This window comes from Halichoerus grypus, chromosome 7 (genome assembly GCF_964656455.1).
Source record: "Halichoerus grypus chromosome 7, mHalGry1.hap1.1, whole genome shotgun sequence".
Lineage (NCBI taxonomy): Eukaryota > Metazoa > Chordata > Mammalia > Carnivora > Phocidae > Halichoerus > Halichoerus grypus.
Genome location: NC_135718.1, coordinates 150,284,625 through 150,292,342, shown reverse-complemented (window position 1 = coordinate 150,292,342; position 7,718 = coordinate 150,284,625).

Below are 7,718 nucleotides of genomic sequence, written 5' to 3'. Positions count from 1 at the left end.
TATCCATCCTTCCTCCTTCCTAATACAGTGCTGATTTGATTCAGGAGCTCACATCATCCCATATACAGAGGTGAATCCTGATTGGTCTAAGCCATGAGGGTATAGCATTCTCCTGGCTCTTATTGGCTAAGTAAGGGATGAGGGGACATTGTCCAAAAGATCCAACCGGGCAGAAAGAAATGGCTTTTATATGTCATATTTGGGAGAGAGGGTGTCTCTCTTCCACTGGATATGAATAAGGACTCATTATGTCTCAAGGTTTGTTGGCAGCTATTGGTAAGACTTTGAGGGCAGCCAGCATGAGGCCAAAGCCAAACTACGAAGGAGGGCAGAGAGGAAGGGAGGGGTAGAATGTCGCCTTGGTGACATCACCGAACTTCTGAGGCAACCAGTCCAGATTTTCATAATTGGAGATACATTTCCTTATTGTTTAAGCCTGTTTAAATCAGGCTTGCTACTTGGAGACAAATGCATCCTAATGAATACCTAGGTATTTATGGAGTACCAACTAAAAGGATACGAAACTCTCTTTCTGGAAAGAGCTACTAGTGAATAGGGGAGAAAACTTGGTGTTTAATGAAGAGAGAGAATACTGAGGGGGAGGCCAGGAGTTCTAGACCTAGCTTATGGGACCCGGAACAAGTCACTGAATCCCACCAGAACTCAGTCTCTACATCCAGGGGAGGAGAAGGTGGACTCTATGTTTGTTAAGATCCCATCTGATTAGACAGTTCTGCCTTAATGAATGTCAACTAGAGGAAAGACGACTCCTCACTTTTCGGTAAGCATCGCCGATTCACAAAGAAATGAACAATGAAGGCCCAGAGAGAGGGAAAAAAAAAAAATGTAATTGCCTTTTAAAGGAAATATTCTGGGGCGCCTGGGTGGCTCAGTCGTTAAGCATCTGCCTTCGGCTCAGGTCATGATCCCAGGGTCCTGGGATCGAGCCCTGCATCGGGCTCCCTGCTCAGCGGGGAGCCTGCTTCTCCCTCTCCCACTCCCCCTGCTTGTGTTCCCTCTCTCGCTGTGTCTCTCTCTGTCGAATAAATAAATAAAATCTTAAAAAAAAATTTAAAGGAAATATTCTACTTGTTCAATTTAATAGCAAAATATAGTAATCTCTGAACTAGAAATACAATCGATATCAGAGTCATTTAATACAAAAGATTCACTGTTACACGTCCAGTAAAGTGAGGAAAAGAAACAGAAAAGGAAACTGGCAGAATCAAAGAGAAGGTGGGGGGGGGGGCAGAGAGTGAGACACAAGATATGCCATGGGAGCAGAAGGTAGAGAAAACCCTGGAAAAGTAAAAGGTAACAGGAAATGTACCTGGGTTCACAGACCCCAAGTCTCAAACATAGTTGGAAGACGCACACAGCACAGGACACACACACAGAGGTCTGGAAACAGACACATACAGGTGGTCATGGGGAAAGAGGAAAGTCAACTCCACACAACAGGAAGTCATAGATGCAAGGGGGGTGGGGAGAAAACAACACAGAAACAAAATTGGTTTTGTGGTGTGACTTTAAGTGACAGCCTGTTTACTTTGGATTGTGCTCATTAATATGATACAGCTTATTGACATAAAAGAGGGATCTAGAACTTTGATGCCATCTGCTAGAGGGACTTATAAATGTCCTCTCTTGTTATCCCCGTCAGAACACACTTAGGAGTCCCCCCAGCCTTGCAACCATTTAAAGTTTCAAAAGAAGTGTGATGATATGGTTTTGGGGAGGATGTTGGCCAAGGAGGAAGGAAATCCAGGTTTCGATTTCAGTAGGACCATTGCTTTCTGTCAAGCCACTTCTCTTCCCTAAACCCCTGTTTCTTCCTTCCTCAAGTGAGGTAATGATTATGTCTAGCTCCTTCTATCTTCAATAGGCTGGCTCCCAATGGTAATTTCCAGACACTGCAGAATGCAGTAGCCTTTGTCTTTTAAAAATCCCAACTTTGGGGAACTACAGGGATTTTCTAGCAGAGCTAGCAAATGATTTCCTCTAAGATGTAAAAATTAATCAGAAAGCCTGAACTCATGCTTTCACTCACATGCAAACTAGTCAGTATCCAGGAAAGTAAAAGGTAACACCAAAAGAAGGTTTAGAAAGGAGACGGAAACACCGTTTTTTTCGTTACTCAATGCCGTCCCTCTGGCGATGAGGGGGTTTGGAGGCCCCTCAGGAGTGTGAGCAGAACCCAGAACCAGCCCTGGAGATTCAGTCCTTGTCCCTCTCACCAGTGTGAGAGGTCGTTGTCTGCTTTAAACATTTTCTGTTTGAAAACATGCACATGAAGGGATAATATACTCTTGCCACTAAATAAGTAAAGCACTTCAGAAGTTAATGAACCAAAAGTGAAAGTGACTCTTAATGACCTTTCTCCCTTCCTCAGGGGTAACCACTGAAAATGTTATATCCTTCTAGAACTTGCCCTATGCATTCATATTCATGTAAACACATAACTATCTATACATCTCTATATTCTGTTCATTTGTTGCTGATACTGTTTACATATTGTATACAGGATTTTCCCGCAACTTGATTTTTTTACAGTAATTCCACATACCCACAGGCACATGCTACTCAACATTTTTCACATTTTTTTCGTTGGAGAAAAAGATGTTAAATACTTTCAAGGAACATGTGGGAAGGAGGAGACAGGGTTACTCCTTTGAGTTGGATTCTTAAAATGCTCGGGTCATTATCGGCACCAGAAGAGAGGCTTTGTCCTGGAAGGAGGCGGCCTGCTCCGCAGCTGTTTCTCCCTTCCTAACAGAACATGAGTTAGCTCAGATCGATGGAGGCCAGACCTCTTCCCAGCCTCAGGAAGTGACCTTTAGTTCATGTAAGTCAGAGTCATTTGGAAGGCTTGTTAAAGTACAAACTTGTGGGCCTCACTCAGATTTTCTGATTGTGGTGGGCCTGGGAATTTGCATGCATCCCTTCCTTCCTTTCTTTCAAGTTTATTTATGTATTTTTTTTTTAGTCATCTCCACACCCAACCTAGGGCTTGAACTCACGACCCTGAGATCAAGAGTCACAAACTCTACCAACTGAGCCAGCCAGGTGCCCTGAGTTTGCATTTCTAGTAAGTTTCCAGGTGATGGTGATCCTGTTGGTCCCAGAACCCACTTTGAGAACCACTTCCCTTGCCGGAGAGAAGGAGACTCCCTGCTGAGGGTGGAGCCTGAAGCAGAGTTTGACCTCAAAACCCTGAGAACATGACCTGAACTGAAATAGAGAGTTGTTAAGTTTGACTGACTGAGCAGCCAGGTGCCCCTCACATTCTTTTTATTAAGTTTGTAATTTTAATTCCAGTGTAATTAACTTAAGTGTTCTATTAGTTTCAGGTGTACAATATAGTGATTTAACAATTCTATACATTACTCAGTGCTTATCACGATAAGTGTGCTCTTCATCCCCGTCACCTCTCCCCACCCCACCCTCCACTTCCCCTCTGGCAACCAGCAGTGTGCTCTCTATAGTTAAGAGTCTTGCTTGGTTTCCCTCATCCCTCATCCCTCTCCCTCCTTTGTTCGTTTGCTTTCACATTCTTTTTCTTAACCTTTGGTAACTTGATAGTTGAGAAATGGGGTCTCATCATTTTAACTTTCATTTCTTTGATTACTAGTGTGTCTGAACACTTCCCATGTATTTTACTGGCTGCATTTCCTCTTTCATATTTCTATTAGATGGGAAGCACTGAAGACCTGGTGTCTGGCGCACTTAGACATTTAAGGTCTGTTTAACCAAATGTCTTTGGATGTCTGTTGGTACCCCCGACCCTGCTTATTGCTCAGGACTCTATGTTTTTCACCTTACACTTGATCTTAGCTAAAAGGCAGAGAAGTGATCTATGTTTTCCTCCTTAATGGCTTGTATAATAAAAATACCTCTTTGGGGGGCATAATTAAAATTTTTTTGTGTGTGTGCAAAATCTGCAGTTGGTAGTTTGAGTTGATTTTAGTTTTGTATTACTCAGAAATTTAAAAGTTTTATGAAGATCTTTCCCTCCTTCTCACTACCCCCCCAGGCTTAGAAATCTTTTTCTTTCTTGAAAGAATTTGATCACCGTTCAGCTCTATTATACTCCGGGTGTCCTGTAGCTTGGTTCTTTATGTCACCCTGTGATCCTTCTGAAATGTATATGTGAGTTTTGATGTTTGTCTAACAACTTGCTTTATTATGCTCCCTACTTTAAGAAAAAATTGTGGTGAGAAACACATAGCATAAATTTACCACCTTAACCATTTTACAGTGTACAGCGGTGTTTAATGTATTCACATTGCTATACAACAGATCTCTAGAATTTTCTCATCTTGCAAAACTAAAACCCTCTACCCACGAAACATTAATTCTCCCTCTCCTCTCTCCCAAGCCCTTAGCAACCATCTTTGTACTTTCTGATTCTATGGTTTTGACTTCCTTAGATACTTCTTTTGAGTGGAATTATACAGTATTTGTCCTTTTGTGACTGGTGTATTTTGCGTACTTTAATGTCCTTGAAGTTCATTCATGAGGTAGCATGTGAGACGATTTCCCTCTTTTTAAAGGCTGCCTAATATTCTACCAAATGCATATGTCACATTTTCTGTATGTATTTATCTCTTGATATATATTTATTTGGGCATTTGTGTTGTTTCCATGTCTTGGCTATTGTGAATGATGCTGCAAGGAACACGGGAGTGCGGATAAAACTTCACAATCCTGTTTTGAATTCTTTTGCTAAGGTGATGGTGGTTGGGTTGAGATATTCAGCAAGGAGGACTAGCAAAATTAGATGTGGATTATGAAAAAGAGGAAGGAAGCCACTATGATGCCCAGATTTCTGGCTTAGGAGGTACCATTTCCTAAGGTGGGAAATATGAAGGGAAGGAATTTAGCTGGGATGGAGCTGCGGGTACATGATAAGTTCAGGTTTGGAGACTCTGGGTTTGAGGTGTCTGCAGGACATAACAGTGAGTGATTAGGATCAGTTGGATATCAGGAAGGAGAAGGCTGGGCTAGAACCAGAGGCATAGACTCCAGCTGAATTGTGCTTTAGGAAATTAACTGGAAGCCATAGAAGTGATTCCTTTATTTGCTGAGGCCTCAAGGTAGATGTATTTCTAGTGACAAGAAGATAATTTTGAATCACTTAGAATCTCATTTATAGTTCTTCAAATGTTCTGGTGAAATATTTACTTGCTACCGAGCAAAGCAGCTTCACTCTCCTCAGAAGCAACCCTCAGCATGCTTGGCTTAGGACCATTTTCCTACCCACCACCCCCCCAGCCCCCGAATCTTTACCCTCGCTGGAGACCCATGCACCTGATACAGTGGACAGAGGACAGAGCAGGTCTGAGCGGGATCTAAGCTATATGAGCTGCAGACCTTAAATGTTGGATCTAACTCCTAGTTTTCTGCTACAACTTCAAATCCTACCCTCATCCCTAAGGACCCAAAACCAGAGTGCAGATGAATGAAAGCAAAACTATTTCTGAATCATTGTCTGACATCAAGAGTCATTCAAGCAGAAGAGCAGAGCAAGTGGCTTAAAGTAAGAGCGTTCTCAGGTTCTTCTTGCTCCTGAACCTGACTCATTCTTACTTCCCTAGTCCCTTAGACTGGCTGTTTTTTGTGTTAAACCACTCACTCAGATCTTTCTTTAGTTTTCTTTCTTTCTTCTTCTTCTTTTTAAAAATATTTTATTTATTTATTTATTTGAGAGAGAGAGAGAACATGAGCGGTGGGAGGGGCAGAGGGAGAAGCAGACTCCCCACTGAAAAGGGAAGCCCGATGTGGGGCTCAATCCCAGGACCCCAGGACCATGACCTGAGCCACCCAGGCGCCCCTTTCTTTAGTTTTCTCCTGCAGCTGAGACTCACATTGCCCATTTTGTTTCGACAGAGGGCAGTAGAGAGCTGCCAACAGCTTACATTTCTAAGCTCAGAGAAAAAGTCCATTTACATTATCCCAATGTCCAGGTCCCAAAATATGGCACATCAGGCTTCATGTGTTCATGAATGTGAGAGATCTTTGTGGAGGGAGGGAAGTCCCTGGAGAGTCAGCAACTTTTAGATGACTCCTCCTCTTGCAAACAACAGTTTAGCTATGTGCAACTCATGGAGGGCTTTATGAAGGAGTTTGGCCTTGAAGAATAAGTATGAGTTAGCAAAATAGCTTTGTTCACAGAAAATAGCATGGGCAAAAACATGGCAACACGTGGCAAATTTAGGGAACGACAAAAAGATAGGTATTAGTGGAGCACAGGACTGGGGTGGGGACAGCAGTGATAGATACGCTCTCAGACGCTATGTGCTACCCTGATGGGTATAGATGCCATCTTGAAGGGTTGAATATCATCCTGAAGACAATGGGAAGTCACCGAAGGACTTGGAGCAGGTTGGTAACTTGATCTGTTAGCCAATTTTGGTTTTGTTTTTTTTGTTTTTTTTAAAGATTTTATTTATTTATTTGAGAGAGAGAGAATGAGAGAGAACACATGAGAGGGGATAGGGTCAGAGGGCAAAGCAGACTCCCTGCCGAGCAGGGAGCCCGATGCGGGACTCGATCCAGGGACTCCAGGATCATGACCCGAGCCGAAGGCAGTCGCTTAACCAACTGAGCCACCCAGGCGCCCTGGTTTTGTTTTTAACTGAGGTGTATACTGGTATTATTTTAAAGTTTAGCCCATCGGGTGGTATATAGTGATATCTCATTGTATTTTTAATTTGCATTTCCCTGGCAAGTAATGACTTTGGATATTTTTTCACGTGCTTATTTGGCCATTTGGATATTCTCTTCTGTGAGATGTCTGGATATTTTTTCATGTGCTTATTTGGCCATTTGGATATTCTCTTCTGTGAGATGTCTGTTTAAATCTTTTGCTCACTTTTAATTGTGTTGTCTGTCTTCTTCCTGATTTGTAGGAGTTCCTTGTGGATTCTAGATATAAGACTCCTTTGTCAGAGACACCTGTTACAAATATCTTCTCCTCGTTCATGGCTACTCATTTGTTAAATGATGTATTTTGATGAAAAAGCTTGATAAGTCTTTTTGAAAACAGTAGAGAAGATGGATTGGAAGGAAGGTCATGATCCCAGGATCCCCTTATCAGGCTCCCAGCTCAGCGGGGAGTATGCTTCTCCCTTTCCTTGTGCCCCTTCCACCTACTTGTGTGCGCAAGTGCTCTCTCTCTCCTCTCACTCTCTTTTTATCAAATAAATAAATAAAATATTTTTAAAAATTATACTTTCTTTAGTAGTTGGAATAATTAAGTTCTAGTCTCTTATCAAGTTTGATGATTATAATACAATATTTCTATCTATATTCACTGTACTGTGCATTAGATCTCTAGGGCTTTTTTACTATTCATTGTAAGTTTATACCCTTAAATAATATCTGTCCCAACCCCTGTCTCTGGATAACCACCATTGTACTGTCTGTTTTTATAAGTTTGACTTTTTAAAATTCCACATATAAATGATATCATACAGTACTTGTCTTTCTCTGTCTCACTTAGCATAATGTGCTCAAGGTCCATCCATGTTGTCACAAATGGCTGGATGTCCTCCTTTCTCATGGCTAAATATTATTCCATTGTGTGTGTGTGTGTGTGTGTGTGTGTGTGTGTGTAGCACATCTTTATCCCTTCATCCACTGATGGGCACTTCAGTTGTTACCATGTCTTGGCTATTGTGAATAATGCTGCAGTAAACATGGAAGTGCATGTAACT